Source organism: Oryctolagus cuniculus, chromosome 1 (genome assembly GCF_051225735.1).
Source record: "Oryctolagus cuniculus isolate XC-2025 breed Fujian yellow rabbit chromosome 1, ASM5122573v1, whole genome shotgun sequence".
NCBI lineage: Eukaryota > Metazoa > Chordata > Mammalia > Lagomorpha > Leporidae > Oryctolagus > Oryctolagus cuniculus.
The window spans coordinates 161090005-161109916 of record NC_142867.1 but is presented as its reverse complement, the minus strand read 5'-3'; positions in this window follow the sequence as shown (position 1 = coordinate 161109916).

Below are 19912 nucleotides of genomic sequence, written 5' to 3'. Positions count from 1 at the left end.
GGGGCTGGGACTGCATCCCGGCCTCCCGTGTGTGTGGCAGGAGTTCGGTTACTGGAACCACCATCTTCTGCCTCCCACAGTAGGAAACTGCACTTGGGGGCCAGTGCCAGGAATCGTGATCAGACACTCGAAGATGGGATGCAGGTGCCTTAGCCACAGCCCAGGTCCTGCCCCGTGTGGCAGGATTGCTTGTCAAGCTTCTGACCCCGTTCTGAGAAGTTTCTTAGTACGTGATGGCGCTTGTTTTGTATGCACGACAGTTACAAAGTGGGACGGGGTCATCTGATTCTTTCTTAGGTCTTATAAGGCATAGCGCTGCAAGGAAATATCTATTTAATCCAAGTCGTTTCTTCAACAAAGAAAATGCATTCCATTAAAGACAGTTCTCTTCTCAACTGATCTGGAGAAGAAAAGTTGAGAAGTTTGAGCTCCTTACCAGACACACAATAACTTCTTGTTTCCATCATCAGTTGTGGTGTCACCTTTCTGAAGAGCCCTTAGCACACCCATACAGCAGTGCACACGGCTCAGCTGAAGCGAGAACAGTGGAAACAGCCACGGCCAAGTTCAGTTGGGTAGAGGCAGCAGATGACCCGGGGTCATTGTTCCATCCAGCCTGATTCCAAATAAAACAGAATAGCTTAGAATCAGTGACACACAGCATGTGGTGATATCTATCAGGAAAAACCCCTCCCTGCTGATAATGCTTGTTCTAAGTCACAACATTTGGGGGCTGATCTGTCACACCACAAAATTCAAGTGATGAAGTCATTTACAAAAACATGCCTGGGAGATTGTGTTTGTAAAGTGACACGGATACAGAGCTGGACACCTGTACAGCATCGGTGCACGGCTGCATGGCTTCTGAAAAGAAGTGACTTCTGAGCGCTTGCCTGCCTTCAGCGTCAGGCTGCTCTTTCTGTAAATAACCATTGAGGTTGGGAGAGCTGGAAGTCACGCAGATTGAAGCCAGAGAGGAGAGACAAGTGTGCTCAGATAGCCCCCAAGTCACCTTGGAGACTGAGAGCTCGGACTGGTACTTAGGAGCATTTATAGCATACAGTCATTTAAAAATCCATGCACTTGGTGGTGAATAATAGAACTCTCCACAACTGAAGTGTTCTCCCTGATGTGACTTCCTCTCCAGCCCCGATCCTCTTCCACAGAACAGGGTATCAGAGCGCAGTTTGTGTAGCTGAGTGTCACGGTGTGGTTGAATGTGGGTCTATCTTGTGGGAGAGAGCACCATTCTGCTCCTGGGTGCCCCTTGAAGCTGCGTAATGGACCCAAGGGGGCTCACTGTCCAATTTTCTCGAGTTTATAGCATGTTTGAAATGTTTTGATAATAAAGCATTTCTTCCGCAGGCTGCCACATTAAACCAAGTTCCAAACAACGATAACTGATTATTTAGTGAGCGTCCCCCAATACTGAAGTTTAATAGCTGGGCATTCACTTCCTATGAAATATCTAGATAGTTTCTGCTAGAAGGAGACTGAAATATTACTGAATGAAAGGATGCCGTCTGCAGTTTGCTTTCAAGTGCCCCGCTGGTGGCGAGACTAGCGCGTGTATGGAATGTGAATGGCCATTGGTCAATGGTGGACACGTGGGGCTACTTGTACCGTCCTCTCGATTGTTGTGAATGTAAGGAAGCTCTCATAATAACAGTTTCTAAAAACATAAGTCATGGTCCCCCACTTCCACTTCTAGGTAAATACCCAAAGAATCAAAAGCACAAATTTGAAGAGAACCTGTCTTTGTAAGAGCATTATCACACTAGTCAAAAGGTTATCCAGTGACAGATGAACACCGAACAAAACCTGTCATAGACACACAGTGGAATATTATTTAGCCTCGAAAAGGGAGAAGAGTGTGGTGTGTGGAACAACATAGATGAACCTTGAAAACATTATGTTATGGGCCGGCGCCGTGGCTCACTTGGTTAATCCTCTGCCTGCAGCGCCGGCATCCCATGTGGGCACCGGATTCTGTCCCAGTTGCTCCTCTTCCAGTCCAGCTCTCTGCTGTGGCCCGGGAGGGCAGTGGAGGATGGCCCAAGTGCTTGGGCCCTGCACCCACATGGGAGACCAGGAGGAAGCACCTGGCTCCTGACTTCAGATCGGCACAGCTCCGGCTGTGGCGGCCATTTTGGGGGTGAACCAACAGAAGGAAGACCTTTGTCTCTGTCTGTCTCTCTCTCACACTGTCTGTAACTCTTAACTGTCAAATAAAAAAAAAGAAAAGAAAACATTATGCTAACTGAAATAAGCCAGATATAAAAGAATTGTGTGGTCCCACATCTACCTACAGGAGTCACATTCATAGAGACAGAAAGTCGTGGTTGCCAGGGACTGGAGGAGGTGTGGGCGGTGAGGAGGTGTTTGTTACACGGGCACAGTTTCAGTTTTAGAAGATAGCAGGAGTGGCCGGCGCTGCGGCTCACTAGGCTAATCCTCCGCCTAGCGGCGCCGGCACACCGGGTTCTAGTCCCGGTTGGGGCGCCGGATTCTGTCCTGGTTGCCCCTCTTCCAGGCCAGCTCTCTGCTGTGGCCAGGGAGTGCAGTGGAGAATGGCCCAGGTGCTTGGGCCCTGCACCCTATGGGAGACCAGGAGAAGTACCTGGCTCCTGCCATTGGATCAGCGTGGTGCGCCAGCCGCAGCGCGCGGGCAGTGGCGGCCATTGGAGGGTGAACCAACAGCAAAAGGAAGACCTTTCTCTCTCTCTCTCTCTCACTGTCCACTCTGCCTGTCAAAAAAAATAAAAAAATAAATAAATAAAAAAGATAGCAGGAGTCCTGGAGGTAGGTGGTAGCAATGATGGTACAACAGTGTGGATAGACCGAATGCCATGGAGCTTAGCATTTGGTCAATGTTATGTGTTTTTTACTACACTAGAAGATTGTTAAGTGAGCACTAGTATTTTAAAAAGAATCGAGAAAAAGAGAGAACACCTGAGACTGTATGTGAAAGGCGGGTTGTGGCCTGGGCTCTAAGGAGCACAGGAACCCTCACGTCCCTCACACACAGCCAACCTCGCCTTGACCTGGGTCTTTGGTCTGCTCTCCTGCCCCCACCCCTGTCCCTCAGAGCCCCTGTGTTTCAGAGGCAGCAGCTGATGCCTCAGGGAGGCAGAGGCGCGATGGAGAAGCGGGAAGGGCTGCCTTCCTCCTGTCCACGCCCAGCCCCCAGGCAGCTCCTGTGTCTCTACTCCCAAAGCTGAGGCCTGGAGCAGGAAGCGGACCACTGCCTGGGAACAGAGGCTGGAAGGAGGCTGTGGGACAAGACAGGCGCCTCGCCCACGTCCCTTCCCAGCTCTGCTCTGTCTGCTCCGCCCTGCGGACTTTCGTGGCTGCCAGGGCTCCCGGGGGCTCCCCAGGACCACCTGGAAGTCAGCTTTTCTTCAGAAGCCTCCCGAGAGGGCCCTTGCCGAGCCCCGTGGAAGCTGTTTAGGGCACATGGTTTGGGAGGCATCCACTGGCAGGAATCAACCCGTCAGAAGTTAGAAATAGCAGTGCTCATTTGAAAGCACATTTTCCACTTAGCATAGCAGATGTTAGTAGACATTGCCGTTTAAAGACAGACAAGATGACAAAAAAAAGGGGGGGGGGTAAAAGTATTTTAAAACAAGTTGTTTGTACCAACCACTCATCTGATGGTTTGTTCCCTTGTTACACTGTATCTGTTCTCCCAGAGTACTTAAAATGGCTTGTAGTAATGGGGGGAGTAAAGCAGGATTTAACAAAGAGGTGATGTCATCATCGTGAGGAAGGCCTGGAGTAGGACATATTTATTTACGTATCTAGTTTGCTTGAAAAGCAGAGAGACAAAGGGGAGAGACGGGGCTGGGGAGAGAGTGAGTGAGTTCACTTGAGCAAGCAAGAGAGATCTTCTAGTTGTTCATTTCCTATATGTCCACAAGAGCTGGGGTTGGTCCAGGCTAAAGCCAGGAGCCTGGAACTCGATCTGGGTCTCTCCCACATGGGTGGCAAGGACCCAAGTACTTGAGCCATCACCTGTTACTCCCAGGGTGTGCATTAGCAGGAAGCTGGATCGGAAGCAGAGCTGGGACTTAAACCCAGGGACTCTGCTCTGAGATGCAGGCAACCCCAGTGGCAACTTAATCATTGGGCCAAATGCTGCTCTATGGTGTAGGAAAATAGAGATACTGCCAGGGATAACTAGGGTGTAGCTAATACGTGCCAGGATCCTGGACTCTTTGCTGGTGGTGCAATTCCAATTTGTCTCTGACTTTCTTCGCAGGCAGACTAAAGTAAGCACCACCGTCAGGAACAAGAACCACACTGTCATTAAAACAAAAATAAGCCAGCTGTTTGGGAGAAGACAAACTCTTACTGGAACTCCTGTTCCTGGAACTCCCGGGAGGCCCCTGTGTGACATAAGGAACAATACCCTTAACGTCACTCCTGCAATGAGGCTCTTCCTGAGTGTGTCTCTCTGTGTGGGGAAAAGAATGACTCAGAAACAGAAGTAATTCCAGGCTCTCCGGAAGGGGCCAGCAGAGTGCAATCCAGGTGGGCTGCCGGCTGGTGGTGAGATGTAGTTAGCACACAGTGTTTCTTGTCATCCAGTGGTCAGCACATAGTGTGACGTTCCCCCATTGTACTCCCCACAGCGGTGCTCTTGACGGAAACTGGATCTCACTTTGCTTCGGGGACGTGTCTAGGAAACCCTGTACCTATTGCTAGCTGGCTGCTCTCTCTGAGTGCTGCAGAGTCAGCTTTCGTGACCCAGTTGTCCCCTGTGCTGCTCGCTGGGCGGGCTGAGGCTCACCTGCACTGTGCATCCTGTAAACCTGGTCTCTGGAGCTGTGCCCTGGTGGCTGCCCTTGTGCTGCTCTGGTCTTGCTGGCCCCTGGACACTCAAAGACAATGCCCACCCCGTGCCCCGCCTCAGAATTTCTCCACAGAAAGATTTGTGCCAAGGTCAAACCGGCTTCCTGTGTGTCCTAGGCTCTGGGTTGCTTTGTTGTCTTCCCGGCAGTGGAAGTGAGATGAGAAAAGCCTTCTGATTTGGAACCGGAGCAGACGTTTGTGGAGGTGAAAGCTGTCACATTTCCCTTGCCCTGCAAAATTCTCAACAGTAGTATTTGTTGTTTTCTGATCTGGTTTAACCAGTATTTGAAAGATCAGGAATCATCAGCAGAAACTCCGGGTGCAGCCAGATGTGGGCCTTTACTGCCTTGTGCACCTGCTACTTTGTTGGGCCTGGGTCTCCCGTGAGGGCTGTGAGCATCCATCATGCATCACCAGCATGAGGTTGTCCCGGTGCCAGGCACAGCAGAGGAGGCACATCTGCTCCAGAGGTTCCTGACTTAGCCGGTCAGGCCCACAGGAGACTCACCAACAGGCATGAACTTGTCCTTGGGGGTTCCTAGAGTTGAAGGGTGTTTCTTGTTAAATTAGGGTACTTTTTAAAAAAGATTTATTTATTTGAAAGTCAGAGTTAGAGATACACAGAGAGAAATCTTCCATCTGCTGGTTCACTCCCTAAATGGCTGTAAGCCAAAGCCAGGAACCAGGAGCTTCATCCGGGTCTCCCACGTGAGTGGCAGGGGCCCAAGCACTTGGGGCACCTGCCACTGCTGTCCCTGCATCAGCAGGGAGCTGGATCAGAAGTGGAGCAGCCGGGGCATGAACTATAGCCCGTATGGGACGGCAGTGTTGCAGGCAGCAGCTTTACCCGTTGTGCCACAGTGCCCGCCCCAAGAGACAGGTTTTAATGACCTAATTGGGCCAAGCAGCAGGAGACACTGGGGCACTGGGGTAAAAATGCTGACCAGGTAAGAGGGAAAGATCATCTGAGGAGGAGTTCCCTGAGCCGCGTGTTGTTGAGAGCCGAGGAAAGCGAGGAGGCATTTAATTAAATGTGCATTACCCACTTAGAAGGGGGACATGACCGTGGCATGAATGGGAATGGAAGAAGAGGATCTGCCCCGTTGCTACCCGCAGTGGCTGCAAATCTACGGAGTGAGCAGGCGAGGAGGAAGCCGGGGTGGTGTCCCAGTGCGTGTGTGCGGAGACCGCTCTCAGCTGCTGGCCAGGACCGGGGGAGACCCTGACTCCCTGCAGCTGGCCTCACAGAGGACCGTGGGGCAGCACCTGGTGCAGGGCGCCGGGCCTTCTCCCGGAGTGACCATACTTGGGGAGTCCCGGCAGAGGAACGCCAGGCCTGCGTCTCTCGCCTGACTCTGCCCTGCCCTGGCCCTCTCGGGCTTCCTTGTGAAGCTGGAATGTAACCACTTCAGCGCTGGAGAGGCCCTCCACAAGAAACACCGAGGCTTTGCATTCCAACTCCCTTCCCCACCTCGTGACTGCCTTCAAAAATGTCTGTGTTATTTCTGGAATGGGAAAACCAATGTGGTGGTGGCTTCCTTGGGTGGCCAAGGTGACCGCCTTCCCGCTTGTTTTCCGTGTACAGACTGGGGGCTTCTCTTCAGCAGGCCTTTCACACCCACGGAGCACAGGGCACAGGGCACAGGGCACAGGGGATACTTGTTCTGGGGGAGCCGACGCCATGTGTGCACTTTATGAGTGGCTGCGGGGCGCAGAATGCGCTCAGAGGCACAGGCACTTCAGGGAAGGAGTGAACAGTGAGCCGGTGAGACGGCTGGCTTTGAGATCTTTTGTTTGATACAAAGAGGGGCACCTGGCTAACTCATGCTCTCCGGGATTCTTCCTGGCTGAGCTGTTAACATAGCAGACAGAGGAATGGAATGCCTAGCTTCTGGGCTTGGTTTTCTTTCTTTATGTGCCTGTAATATTGGTTCAGGTCATGTGCTTCTTGTCCCTCTTCTTCTCTCCCCTCTCCCCTCCCCTCTCCCCTCTCCCTTCCCCTCTCCTCTTCCCTCCCCTCTCCCCTCCCCTCTCCCCTCCTCTCTTCCCTCTCCTCTTTTCTCTCTCCTCTCCCCTCTCCCCCCCTCCCCTCCTCTCTCCCTTCTCCTCTCTCCTCTCCTCTCTCCCCTCCTCTCTCCCCTCTCCTCTCCTCTCTCCTCTCTCCTCTCCCCTCCCCTTCCCTCCCCTCCCCTCCATTTGGGGAATGAGCCAGCAGATGGAGGACCTCTTTCTCTCTGCCTCTACCTCTCTCTGTAACTCCATCTTTCAAATAAATAAAATAAATCTTTTAAAAAAACTTAATTAAACTCCTTAAACATTTTAAATGTAATCTTTTTAATATATTTGATTTTCTTCCTAAATATTTTAATTGCTTGACCAAATAAGCAGATCTTCCTGAGCAATCAAAGAACTCATTGTACAAATACAATGAGTCAATGTCATAAATAGGAGAACTTAAAGTTCTCTTAGAAGTTTCAGTTCTGTACATCAACTTGGTAGAATTTCAACACACCGCAAGTCTAACTTGGTCACTTAGTTGTATATTTTAAACTAGGGTTCCAAGGCTGTCACTTGGTCAAGTTTTCTTCATTATTAGATGTATGTGATTCAACACATGCACAGTCTCTGTAAATACCTAAACATTAGAACCATGATTCTGATCACTTAAACTTTATTTTAAAAAAGATTTATTTCTTTATTTGAAAGGCAGAGTGACAGAGAGAGAGAGAGAGAATGCGCGTGCGCTCACCCATCTGCTGGCTTACTCCCCAGATGGCTGCAACAGCAGGGGCAGGGCCAGCCTGAAGCCAGGAGCCTGGCAGTCGGTCCTGGTCTCTTGTATGGGAGCAGGGCCCCAGCACTTGGCCCCCCCGTGCCACCTTCCCAGTGCGTTAGCAGGGAGCTGGATGGGGACCGGAGCAGCCAGGACTTGAACCAGCACTCTGATACGCGATCTCGGCACTGTGCCACAACGCCAGCCCCTGATCGCTGAAAGTTTTTTACACTTAATTTTAAAGTTTCCCCAAATTAAAATCTATACCCTCTAAGGAACACTAGTGAAATTACAAGGAATTTAGAAGATTTATCTCCAACTTTCTCCAGGGTTAAGAGATGCTTGAATGCTAGTATGAATTTCTTCCATCCCATGATGAAACCTTTTGCCTTTGCAGTTCCGTATCTCTGAAGCTTGGGTGTGTTTTGTGCTCAGTGGTGCCTGACAGTTAATTGGCAGCAGTTAGTGATATGAAGAACACTGGTATCCGGGGTGATAGGTGAGGCAGTGTCGTGTCAGTTACCGGGGAGGACTTGAACCTGGAGATGCCGGCTGGGTATGAACCTGGACGCCAGACATTGAGCATTCCTTGTCACCACCGCCTTGTGGATGTTGCTGTTTCCACTTTATGTGACAAGATTTTCCAACTTAGGAAGAAATGGTCCTCATATAGAGACTAACTGGATTCTATTTATCCAAATATCCGAGTCTCTGTCTTCCCACCAATTATGCAAGTATCACCTTAGTGGATCATCTGATTGGATATGTGCTTGTCTTTCCTTCCAATTTTGAGGCTGATGGAACCTATGATAGCTAAATATGCTTTTCATTTTTTTCTTACAAATATCTGAATTTGATGAACTACTCTATTCTTTCATGATCTGCACATATAGTTTTAGCCTACTACTTCTCCGGGTATGAGTCATACAACTGAAATTTTAATTATTGTCGTCTCAAATATTTATTATTGGTTAAATAAGTAGCTTAGAACAGTATCAAAGTGGAGAAAAGATATTCTAAACCTATTTCTAAATTTAATGAAAACTGTCATGTGTATTCTTGGTGATAATTTGAGGTAGATAGAATGTTGATAAATTATGTCATGTATTTTACTAAGAGATTTTGGAAATCAGTAATGAATTTTGAATGGCTTTATTGAGGTGCAGTTCATGTCTTGTATAATCCACCCATTTGCAGTCTACAGTTCAATGATTTTTAGTGAATTCAGAGTCGTGCAACCATCACCACAGTCAGTGTTAGAACATTATCATCTCAGGGCTGGCACAGTGGCATAGTGGATAAAGCTGCCGCCTGCAGTGCTGGCATCCCATGTGGGCGCCGGCTCGAGTCCTGGCTGCTCTACTTCCAATCCAGCTCCCTGCTACGGCCTGGGAAAGCATATGGCTAGGAAAGTCCTTGGGCCCCTGCACCCACATGGGTGACCTGGAGGAAGCTCCTGGCTCCTGGCTTTGGATCAGCCCATCTCTGGCTGTTGCAGCCTTTTGGGAAGTGAACCAGTAGATGGAAGACTGACCTCTCTTGTCCATCTATCTGTGTGTAACTCTGCCACTTAAATAAATAAATAAAATCTTAAAACATTATAATCTCAGAAAAGAGACCTTGCACCCTCTGGCTGGACCTGCGTTTCCCCTAGCCGTAAGCCACCACGCGTCTCCTTTCCTTCTCTGTGAATTTGCTTTTCTGGATATTTCATAGAACACGCGGGATTTTTGTGGCTGCAGTTTTCCTTTAGAGGAATGGATGTTGAATTTGATGAACTCCTTTGTAAGGAAATAGTAAAAGGGATCTCTGCTTTCTGAGTGTGGTATCGCACAGACATTTGTCTGACTTGCGGTCACAAGATGAGGTCCTTCTGCTGCCCTGTGCCAACCACTGAAGGTGTCCTCAGGTCAGTGCCTGGCCCAGACCCCGTCTCAGGCTGGGGAGGTGGAATCAGGCAAGAAGGTGGCAGCCCGGGAAGGATGGTGAGGCAGACATAGAGCTGAAGGTGTCTTCTTGAATGAAGCCATTTGAAGGCGCTCTCTTGCTCTTCCTCGGATCATGTGTGCAGGGGCACAGGAGCGCTGCTGGGCGTATCGGGAAATAAACTGGACGAGGAGTCAGCGGCCTCGCTCTGGCTCTGGTTCTGCCATTTGGCTTCATGGGAGTTGCTCTGTATCTCTGGACATCAACTCCTTCATTTTTAAGGGAATACACATCAGCTGCCCGGCAGCTGGTGGTGGTACAAGGGGTACTGAGATGACGTGCCTGGAGCCTTGCTCCGACACGCGGAGACACGTGGCCAGCGACTCTCCTCTTCATGTCCAGCACGGTCACTCCAAGGCCACTGCTCTCTAGAGTTGGATCAGACTTAACTCTGGGAGAAGCGTTCTCAGCATTTCTAGCCCTCTGTGTTGTGCTGCTGCCTTGAGGGTCTCTGGTTGCAAGGTTCAAGGGCTTTTTCCCAGACTACACCCACCCATGGCTTCCAAGAACACTGCGAACCATACCTTCCTGCACCCCCAGCCCCTCAGCTCCCCTCTCAGCCCCCCAATCCCAGCCAAGGCAGTTTCGTTGACAGTATGTCAGTCCCCTCCAAGGTCTCATAGCCAAGTGTACCCTTGGTCTGTCCTGAGCTGCCAAGCTTTTGCATTGAGGAGGGGACACACTTCCTGCATGGGGTGGGGGTAGGGTTCTGCCGCTGGCAGGTGACACAGCCACCATGAACAGGACACCTGATACTCTGGCGACAGGTAGCCTGACACCAGGGCTTTGGGGCACAGGATTCTCTTGCGGCTCCATTTACACACACACACACACACACGCACGCACACACGCACATCTCTTTCTTTGTACTTTCTGGTGAGCATCATTCCTATTTAGGAAATTCAAATTCAAAACAGAGAGACCTGACACAATCTAAGCTAAGGCCTCCTCCCCTCCCCTCATCCTACCCCCATTAATGGAAAAGCCTGGATCCCATAGAAGCCATGTGGTTTGTTTTAGATCATGCAGCAGGGAAGAGAAAAAGCAAACGCCATTCATTCATCCGTTTGTTTGTTCATTCAGGAAAAGGTAATTGAGTTTTGTTTTCCAGGCACCATTCCTAGGGGGTGAGAATACAGGGTTATTTCATGCAAAGTCTCTGCCCTCATAGAGTTTACATTTGTCCTAATATCATGGAAGCAATAATAAACATGATTAGTATTAGGAAAAATGCAGAATAAGAGAACAGGGAGTGAAAGAGGAGTGGAAGTGTTCCATTAGATGAGGAGGTTGGGAAAGGTTTCTCAATGAAATGTAGGAAGTAAGGGAATGAGACACATCAGTATACCAGATGGACAGAATTGCAGGTGCAAATGCCCTGGGGCAGCAAGTAGACCACTGTGATCAAGGTGTCTGGATTTCCTGTGTAGATCTCCCTCATGACCCATACTGCCTCCAGGGTGCCAGGGTGTGCCCAGGGCCTTTGTGCCACATCCAGTGTCTAGGTTTGAGAATGATGGAAGAGCTCAGAAGTCACCATGGCTGAATAGAACTTGCATTTCCACATGTATGACATTGACCTAGAACCTCAGAGTTGTGTAATGGAAACAGCTCTGACCTGGGGATCAGGAGACCCAAGGGACTATCTTTGTTCTGCCATTGAGTGCGGGATTTTGGTCAAGCCTCCTTTTTGAAGGATCTGTGGTTTTTTTTTTCTTGTTTAATGTTAGTTATGATTTAATGATTAGTTTTAAAATGAAGGGGTTTCCAATTTTTCATGTATCTTTTTTTGTTGTAGTTCTTTTTTTTTTTTTTTTTTTTTTTTGACAGGCAGAGTGGACAGTGAGAGAGAGAGACAGAGAGAAAGGTCTTCCTTTGCCGTTGGTTCACCCTCCAATGGCCGCCACAGCCGGTGCGCTGGGGCCGGCGCACTGTGCTGATCCGAAGGCAGGAGCCAGGTGCTTCTCCTGGTCTCCCATGGGGTGCAGGGCCCAAGCACTTGGGCCATCCTCCACCGCACTCCCGGGCCACAGCAGAGAGCTGGCCTGGAAGAGGGGCAACCGGGACAGAATCCAGTGCCCCGACCGGGATTAGAACCTGGTGTGCCGATGCCGCAAGGCGGAGGATTAGCCTAGTGAGCCATGGTACCAGCCTGTAGTTGTTCTAACTTGTGTGTAGAGAAACATACGTAAGTGAGAGGGTACAGCTTGATGAATTTTCATATGTATGGATCTGGGACTCTGTCAACCAGACCAATAGGCAGAATGTTTCAGAATCAGCGAGGACCCTGGGGGATACCCTTGTCCCGCCACAACCTTGCCTTTACCCCCTGCCAAAGGGGGACCACCTCACTTCCAGCGTTGCAGACTAGGGTTGTCTGTTCTGATGCTTTATGTGGAAGGAACCACACAGGATTTTTTTTTTTTTTTTTTGAGCCTGTCTTCTTTAATTCAACCTCATGTTTCTGAGTTTCTTCCACGTTGTTGAGAGCAGTAGATGATTCCATTTCCTCTGCAGTGTAGCATGCCATTGTATGGATAGAATATATTTTGTTTCTCTGTCTCCTGTTACTGGCCAGTAAGAGTGTTTGAGTTTGAAAAAGTTACTGTTATATTCCTGTTATTCCTATATTCTTTTGTTGGATTTAGGTAATCACTTCTCTAAAGTATGTATCTGGGAGCTTGGTTTTTACATTGTTTTTTAGGTTCACATATATCTCAGAGAACCACTTGAGAGAAATTATATTTTAGTATCTGTTCACACCAACTATTACAGTCAGTGAGGTTTTTATTTTGTCTTAGGAGATTTATTTGGGGCCAGTGCTGTGGTGTAATGGGTAAAGCCATCCCATATAGATGCCGGCTTGAGTTCTGGCTGCTCCACTTCTGATCCAGCTCTCTGCTGTGGCCTGGGGAAGCAGTGGAAGATGGCCCAAGTGCTTGGACCCCTGCACTCACGTGGGAGACCCGGAGAAGGTTCCTGGCTCCTAGCTTTGGATCGGCACAGCTCTGGCCATTGTGGACAACTGGGGAGTGAACCAGCAGATGGAAGATCTCTCTATCTCTCTCTCTGTGTAACTCTTTCAAGTAAATAAATAAATATTTTTTAAAAAAAGAGATTTATTTGTTTGCAAGGCAGAATGACAGATATAGACACACACACACACACACACACACACACAGATCTTCCATCTACTGGTTCACTCCCCAAATGATCGCAACAGCCAGAGCTGGACCAGGCTGAAGCCAGGAGCCTGGAACTCTATCTGGGTCTACCACTTGGGTGTCAGGGACATAAGTACTTGGGCCATCTCCCACTGCTTTGCCAAGCTCATAAGTAGAAGCTGGATTGGAAGCAAAGCAGCTGGGACTGGAACTATCACTCCAATATGAGCTGCTGGCATCGCGAGGGGTAGCTTAACCTGCTGTACCAGAGTGCGGGCCCCTCAGTAAAACTTAGAGGATTCTTTGTTTCATTAACTATGAACAAGCTTGTATGGATTTGGAAATGTATTCCTATGACCTATTACTCAGTCCTCAGATAAGGCCTGGCGTCCACCATGTCCCTGAGCTGTGGGTAGGTAGTCAGTACCTAAGAGAATGACTGATGTGTCCTTGGGATATAACGCTCCATGATCCTCACAAGCATTACTCCTAAAGCATACACTGAACTTGATTCTTACATTGAACTTGATTCTTCACGGAAATTTTCCCTCTTTAGCCCTAAGCCAGTGCTCAGCAATGAGACTGAGAGCTGGAACTGGCGGCCATCTGGCTCACTTTATTCTACCCTAGTGCGACTGATGGATGGATGTAGCGGAGATGGCTTCTTTCCCTTTCATCAGGGACCCGTTCTCCAAATTAAAATCCAGAGTGCCATGAAAAGGGTCCAAGGTATACAGTGTGCTTGCTTATTCTTGGTGGTCAGCTGATAGTCAGGACCTTGAGACCCCATGACCAAGGAGGATTTGAAAGTTTTGCAGCAGGAAGGACTGATGTCAAACCAGGTGACTCCAGATGGGACTTACCAAAGCAGGGTATGGCAGTACAGGAGCTATTTGGTTTTTGTATGTCTAGTACATTCCATTCGCCTCTCTTCATTGCTGGTAACGACCCCACTTTATAAACATAGAGTAGTAAAGGGACCCGTGATGAGATTGAGTCCAAGAATGGGCTGATAAGCCAACATAACTAATCATGACCCTGCTAGTGAGTCCTCCCATTAGAAAGGTGGGGAGATTTTTCCTTTTCTTGGATGCAAGCCATAAAGGTAAGATGCTCATGGATGGCTCGGGTGCTGGAGTCTCTGACATCAGTGCAGGAGACTCGGATTGAGTTCCAGCCTCCTGCCTTCACTGTGGCCCAGTCCTTACAGTTGCAGGCATTTAGGGAGTGAATAGCAGGTGGAATATCTCTGCCTCTTTCTCTCTATATCTGCCTATCAAGTAAAATGAGGACAAAAAGGATGAGATGGCTAGAATTCTTGTATCTGTAGTTGTCATCATTTGGACAAGTTTAGCAGAATGATAAGAGGTTGACAGAGGGTTCTGGCAGATTGCACACTTTTTGATCTCAGGCAAAATCTATATGCTTTCCATTCATACTGACATGTATGTTCGACTTTTATTCTATCTTATTTTTTTTTTATTTGACAGATAGAGTTAGAGAGAGAGAGAGAGAGAGAGAGAGAGAGAGAGAGAGAGAGAAAGGTCTTCCTTCTGTTGGTTCACCCTTCAAGTGGCCACTACGGCTAGAGCTACGCCAATCTGAAGCCAGGAACCAGGTGTTTCCTCCTGGTCTCCCATGCAGGTGCAGGGGCCCAAGCACTTGGGCCATCCTCCACTGCCTTCTCGGGCCACAGCAGAGAGCTGGACTGGAAGAGGAGCAACCAGGACTAGAACCCAGCACCCATATGGGATGCCAGCGCTGCAGGCGGAGGATTAACCAAGTGGACCACGGTGCCGGCCCCTATTTTATTTTTTTAAGATTTACTTATTTATCTCAAGGTCAGAGCTACAGAGACATCTTCCATCTGCTTGTTCACCACCTGGATGCTGCACCAGCCAGCACTAGGCCAGGCTGAAGTCAGGAGCCAGGAGCTTCATCTAGTTCTCCCTTGTGGGTGGCAGGGGCCCAAGCACTTCAGCCATCTGTTTCCCCAGGTCAATAGCAGAGAGCTGGATGGGAAGAAGAGCAGCTGGGACACAAACTGGCGCCCATGTGGGATGCCAGTGTCCCCGGTTGCAGCTTTTACCCACTATATCACAACGCTGGCCCCAGTGTTTGACTTGGATGGGAAATATTGGAAAGACAGACAGCCAAGCCCTGCATGCAGAAGCCTGCTGCTTAGGAGATGTGCTTCAGGTGGACTTAGTCAGGCGAGCTGGCCAAGAGGGCTACACAGCCAGCTCTTCATTTGGTAGGACTAATTATGTGTCTGTCAGCAGTGGTTTCCAGGGCTGAACACACACAGCAGTCCTTGTGTTTCAAAAATGAGCTTATCTTCAAAAGAAACAGTTAACACTGTTAAGAGACAACCTACAGAGTAGGAAAATATTTGCAGCTATTCATATGACAATGGATCAATATCTGGAATACATAAGAAACCCAACTCAACAGCAATAATAATAATAATAATAATACTTGACTAAAAATGAGTGAATAACCTGAGTAGACATTTCTCAAGGATGTAAGAATGATCAAAAAGTACATAAAAATGCACAATATCACTTAGCATCAAGGAAATGCAAATCAAAAACTACAAGGAGATATAATCTCACCCCAGTTAGAGGGGCTATTATCCAAAAGATGAGAAATAACAAATGCTGGCAAACATGTAGAGAAATAGGAACTCTCATGCAATGAAGATGGGAATGTAAATTAGTATAGCCATTATGCAGAATAGTATGGAGATTAGTCAGACTAGAAATAAAACTACCATATGACCCAGCAATCCCATTGCTGCATATATATCCAAAGGAAATGAGATCAGTATGTCAAAGAAACGTCTGAATTCCCATTATTGATAGACAGACATACAGAAAGAAAGAGAAATTCCCATGTTTATTGCAACAGTATCCATGATACCAAGGCCTGGAATTCATCTCAGCATCCATCGGTGGATGAGAATGTGATTTGTGGGTCCAGCGCTGTAGCAAGTGAGGCTGCCGCCTGTGGCGCTGGCATCCCATATGGGCACTGGTTCGAGTCCCAGCTGCTCTGCCTCTGATCCAGCTTCCTGCTGATGTACCTGGGAAAGCAGTGGAGGATGGCCCAAGTGCCTGGGCCCCTGAACCCACGTGGGAGACCTGGAAGAGGCTCCTGGTTCCAGACTTTGGACTTACCCAGCTCTGGCTGTTGTGGCCATTTTGGGGGTGATCCAGCGGAAGGTTCTCTCTGTCTCTCTCTGTCTGTCTCTCTGTCTCTCTCTCTCTCTGTAACTCAGACTTATAAATAAATAAGTCTTAAGGAAAGAACATGTGATATGTATACACACAATATTATTCAGCCACAGAAGAGAATGCAGTCTTGTCATTGTGGTAGCATGATAGAAGTGGAGTTCCCTATGTTATGTGAGATGCGTCAGGCACACAGAGACAACTGTGTTACGTTCTCATGTATGAGAAAGCTGGAGCCTCTGATCTCACAGAAGCAGAGAGTAGAGCAGTGATTACCAGAGGCTGGGAGGCGTGGACGGGAGGGGCATGCAGAGAACTGCTGACGGGGTCGGGTGTGCAGTTAGGCAGGAGCAACACAGTAGGGTAACTACGGTGGACAACTCATTGTATATGTCAAAAGGGAAAGTAGAGAGGATTTTCAGTGTTCCCAGCACACACAAAAAGATAGATGACAGGTGATGGGTATTCTAGGTTCCCCGATGTGATCATTACACACTGTATACATGTATTGAAATATCATACTATACAAATGTGCAGATTATTATGTCAATTTAAAATTTAAAAATTATATGTATAAGAGATCCTGATTAGGCTATGCCACAAAAATACCACCGACCATTTATTTGCTAAATGTCTCCCACATGCCTTCTAAACAGAAATTTAGATAAGAAACCTGGCAATGAACAATATGATATGGTGAGGGAGGTGGAGGGTGATATGAGACAGAGAGATACCTTTCCTGGCCCGGAGACAGCTGGTGGGGATGTCAAAGAGGACTTCCTGGGCAAAGATGAGCTTCGAAGTGTCCTGGGAAAATGTGTGTTGATATGCTAGGGACCAACACGATTGGCACAGAACAGTTTTCTTGGCAGGGGGAATGGCATGTGTTTTTTTAAGATTTATTTACTTATTTGAAAGAGAGAGAGAGAGAGAGAGAGAGAGAGAGAAAGTCAGTCTTCTATCTGCTGGTTCACTTCCCAAATGGCTGCAATGGCCGGAGCTGGGCCAATCCGAAGCTAGGAGCAAGGAGCTTCTTCCAGTTCTCCCACATGGGTGCAGGAGCCCAAGCACTTGGGCTACCCTTTACTGCTTTCCCAGATGCATTAGCAGGGAGCTGGATCAGAAGTGGAACAGCTAGGACTTGAATCAGCACCCATTTAGGATGCAGGTAATGCAGGAGGTGGCTTTACCCACCTCTCCATAGTGCCAGCCCCAGGAATGGCATGTTTAAATGTCCAAAAGTAAAAATGAGCTAGACACAAATGATGAATACATGTTAGGATGTCATTTTATTAAATCAGAACAAGGTAGAGGGTGGACAGGTTTGCAGAAGGTGTTCTAATACACAGAACTCACATCTGCCACCAAGGGCACAGTGGTCTTGGAGTAGCTGGGGGTGATTTAATATCATACACTCACTTGTTCCCTGTTATCCTGTGACTACTGAAGGGCAGTTAGAGACTATGGGTACAAGAAACACAAAGATGAATATTTTTCTTTCTTTTTCTTTGTCTTCCTTTCTGGACCAATTTAACCCTGGATCTACCTGATAGAGATTCTGTATTATGGGTGATGCAAGCAAAGCCTGGACGTAGCAGGCAGTCAGAATCAGTAGTGAGGAAACCAGGAGAGACTGATGGGAAGTCAGGGCCCCTCCACTCCCCACATCTAGGCTCGCTCTCAGTTCTCATTTCCTGTAACCTTCGGGTGGTTGATGGCATTGTGCTCTCTGCTTTCAGGAAACACTAACCCTTTTTCCTCTGGGTGGTTTGTGCCCTTCAGCACAAGACATCTAATTTTTAAAAGCTTTCATTTCTTTATGTGAGGGCCAGAGAGAAACAGAAAGAGGGTGTTGGCGCTGTGGCGTAGTGGGTAAAGACGCCACCTGCAGTGCCGGCATCCCATATGGGCACAGGTTTGAGTCCCGGCTGCTCCTCTTCTGATCCAGCTCCCTGCTATGGCCTGGGAAAGCAGCAGAGGATGGCTCAAGGCCTTGGACCCGCCCTGCACCCATGTGGGAGACCTGGAAGAAGCCCTTGGCTCCTGGCTTTGGATTGGTGCAGCTCCAGCCGTTATGGCCAATTGGGGAGTGAACGAGCAGATGGGTGTGTATTAGCAGGAAAGTGAAGTTAGGAGCTAGAGAGGGAATCAAACCCATGTAAGCCAGTGTGGGGTGCAAGTGTCCTAACCAGCCTCTTAACCACTGGGCCAGACTTCCAACCCAATGGCTAAGAGAATTTAAATTATCTGGGGTAATGGGCAACTCTGCTCACCCAGTCCTAGGTAATCTCTCTCTTTATGACGTGGCTTCCTAGTCCCCTGTTTCTGAAAGCTCTGTGTTTCACAGTTGCTTAACTAAAAGGTGAGGGGTGTCCCCAGAACAAAGGCACAGTGTACAATCAAAAGTGAAATGCAGCTTTTAACTTCGGCAGACTTTTGAAACTGCAGGAAGCTCTGATATTTCAAAGTCAATCTCTCTCACACACACCCATATATTTTTAGGACATGCTTTATTACCCAAATATACATATAGCTTATTTTCCCTAGAAACTTATGAATAACCTTAGTCGTTGGCTTGAATTCTTTTTGTAGGATTTGCATTACAAGAAGTCTTCAGCATTTCGTTTCAGCAATGAGAAAAATAAGGCAGTAGCCCTTCCGCGTCACCAAGCAGTCTGTCTTGGGGCCAGAGGCACTGGGAATTCCTAACAGCCAGTTCGCACAATTATCTCAGAGAACTGGAGTGCTCCGAGGGCCCAGCTCCGCTCGCCATTTCTGTCTGTCTCTGAATTAAAAAGGCACGTTACACAACCTTCCCTCCGCACAGAGAAATGTCACTGCATTCCCCACTCACAATGCACTCTCTTCCACACAGCCACTCCTGGGAAAGCCCAGGCCTTGAAGGTTAGAACACAGTCAGAGGTTTCGGGTCTGTGAGTCTAACCCTTTCCACACCCAGGTTCACCTGCTTCTGCCCTTATGCTCTTGCTTGTGACCTGAGAAACCAGTCATGAGAAAGGCCTAGGGGAACCTGAGTGAGTGCATAGCCTCAGGCAGATGACGGCCCACAAACCTGAACTTTGAAGACCAGTTTCCGGAGGCCAGAGAAGCTCAGAGTGCTGGAGGGGCCAGAGCCCAGACCCTCTGACGCCCAGTAAGCTGTCCCTTTCCTCACAATCCAGAGGTCTCAATTCATCCTGTGCAGGACCCTGCCCCAGACACACTACAGAAGCCAGCCCTCACCCTCCCCTTCAGTGAAACCGTGTCCCAGTCCCCTCAGTATGAACATTCTGGAGTTTGAATAGTGCCATTTCATTATGATGTTCCTTTAAATTTGTTAAAAGTCCAGGTTCCAAGGGCTGGCTTTGTGGCGCAGTGGGTTGAGCTGCTGCTTATGAGGCCAGCATTCCATATCAGAGCACCAGTTCCAGGCCCCTGCCTGATGTGCCTGGGAAGGCAGCAGATGACCCAAGTGCTTGGGTCCCTGCAGCCCACGTGGGAGAATAGCATGGAGCTCCTGGCTCCTGGCTTCAGCCTGGCCCAGCTCTGGTTGCTGCAGCCATTTGAGGATTGAATAGTGGATGGAAGACAGCAAAGAGATTTTTAAAATTAAAATCAATCAATAATAAAGCGGAGGTTCCTAGGCCTCCAGTGGAGAATCTGATTTCACAGGTGTGGGGTGAAGCCGTTGAACCTGCACTTGGACATGCCCTCCCCACCCCACACAGCACAGAGAAAATGCCCCAGAGCTACTACATTAACTGAGGGCTTCCAGAGCCCACAATGCCTGAACTCGCAGAGTCTCTTCTCTATTTGTCAAATTGGGTGGCGCTTCAAAAAGTTCGTGGGAAGCGGAAGTCAAAGACAAGTTCAGCATCTCTGTTCAAGTCTCGGCTCCACTT